Source organism: Hibiscus syriacus, unplaced genomic scaffold, assembly GCF_006381635.1.
Source record: "Hibiscus syriacus cultivar Baekdansim isolate YM2019G1 unplaced genomic scaffold, ASM638163v2 tig00111772_pilon, whole genome shotgun sequence".
Lineage (NCBI taxonomy): Eukaryota > Viridiplantae > Streptophyta > Magnoliopsida > Malvales > Malvaceae > Hibiscus > Hibiscus syriacus.
The window spans coordinates 2,398,230-2,400,474 of NW_024063173.1; the positions used below are offsets into that span (position 1 = coordinate 2,398,230).

Sequence of the window (2,245 nt, forward strand, 5' to 3'; positions counted from 1 at the left end):
GACGTTAACTTGCTGACTGAAATATAATAAGTCTGATTTTATAATCTCAAACGACTATCATATCTCTGTCAGCATGTTAACGTCCAACTATATGATCATTAATTTTTTAACGGAAAAGGACGAGTTTGAAACATAATGAACAGTCAGGTGATCATTTTGTAACTTTTAATAGTCGAGTAACTCAACAAAGCAACTCCATATAGTCAGGGACCATTTTGTAACTTTTAATAGTTAAGGGACTCAACAAAGCAGTATGCTAGTCAGAGGACCATTTGTGTACTTTACCCTTAATTATTTAACTTTTGATCAAATATGATGATTTTGTTTGGAATATAATCTCTCTTTCATCTCTCTCTCTTCTTTGCAATTAAGCAATCTGACTAAAGAAGTTTCACTCCCTTTTCTCGTTTACCTGTTCTTCCATAGTTCCCAAACATGTGCTTCTCTGGCAGTATGCTATAAATTAGATCATCTGCTTCAAAATTCCAACAATCAGCACCCAATTTCGTCTAATCAATCTGCTCTCTTTCTCTGACAAAATGGAAACTTGGTTCATCATCGTTTCAACGCTCTGCATAGCTGCTTTGATCAAAGCCTTATTAACCTTGTTTTTCTTTACAGAAAATATGACCGCTCCAACACCAACCTCCCACCAGGCCCTCCAACCATTCCCATCATAGGCAATGCCATATTGCTTGGGAAATCGTTCTATGAACTTGAGTCAAACCTCAGAAATGTCCGTGCAAAGTTGGGGAACATAGTGACTCTCCGTATCGGTCCCTATCCGATAGTATTTGTTTGTGATCATTCTCTGGCTCACCAGGCCCTCGTACAGAAAGGTTCTTTTTTCGGTGATCGACCGTCGACTGTTTCGATCGGCAATCAACATACCATTAATTCTGCTCGATATGGACAAACATGGAGTGTTCTACGTAAAAATCTTACCTCTGAGATTCTCAATCCTTCTCGGGTTAGATCTTACTCTCATGCTCGTAAGTGGGTGTTGAACATTCTCAAGGAACAGCTTCTCAAATCCAAAAGTGGTGGCCAACCTGTTCGAGTTGTGGATCACTTTAGATACGCCATGTTTTGCTTGTTAGCCCTTATGTGCTTTGGTGATAAGCTTGATGAAGAACAGATCAGAAGAATCGAGGATGTTCAGCGTGATTTACTGTTGAATTTCCAAAATTTCAACATACTCGATATCTGGCCTAGAGTTACCAAGTTTTTATTCTATAAGCTTTGGAAGAAGTCCCTGCAAATTCGACAAAATCAAGAAGATGTGTTGATCCCGTTGATAAGGGCAAGAAAGGAGGCAAAGCAAGAGCACTTGAACAAGATGAAAGAGAATGACGACAATGATGATGATGGCTTTGTTTTATCATATGTGGACACTTTGTTGGATCTACAACTCCCAGAGGAGAAAAGGAAACTAAATGAAGGGGAAATGGTGAGTTTGTGCTCTGAATTTCTTAATGCTGGTACAGATACTACATCTACAGTTCTGCAATGGATTATGGCAAACTTGGTGAAAAATCCTCATATTCAACAGAAGCTATTCATGGAAATTAAAGGGGTTGTGGGAGAAGGAGAGGAAGAGGTGAAAGAAGAGGATTTACAAAAGATGCCTTATCTGAAAGCAGTAATTGCTTTTAAACCACAAAGGTTTGTGAACAGTGATGGCTTCGACCTAACAGGGAGCAAGGGGATCAAGATGATGCCATTTGGGGCAGGGAGGAGGATTTGCCCTGCACTTGGTTTGGCAGTGCTTCATTTGGAGTATTTTGTGGCGAATTTAGTTTGGTGTTTTGAATGGAAAGCTGTGAATGGAGATAATGTTGATTTGTCTGAGAAAGAAGAATTTACGATAGTGATGAAGACTCCATTGCAGCTCACATATTCCAGGCACACATAAATCTTTGCATTGATCATACGACGTTATATTCTTCTTTTGTACTGTTCTGTACCTTACTTTCAAACTTATATTGAGATTATTTTCTTAATAGCCCCTATTGTTTTTAGCATTTTAACCCCCAACATTCACTTTGGGGGGCAAAAGCTCCCTCAATAGATGAAATCATTAGTTAACACACGATTAACGCTTTAAAATGAGAGTCTTTTTTAACCTAAAATGATACGTTGGGTGCTAAAATACTTCAATAAATAAATAAATAAGAGACAAAGTGATTATTATGTCAAATGGTAGGGGTCTTTTACCCTAAAATAAAATCTTGGGGGTCAAAAT

The 2,245-nt window shown here is 38.3% G+C and overlaps 1 pseudogene; it reads left to right on the forward strand.

Moving 5' to 3' along the window:
- The first annotated feature begins 495 nt into the window (after positions 1-495).
- LOC120170094 lies at positions 496-1,915 on the forward strand (annotated as a pseudogene).
- The last annotated feature ends 330 nt before the right edge of the window (positions 1,916-2,245 follow it).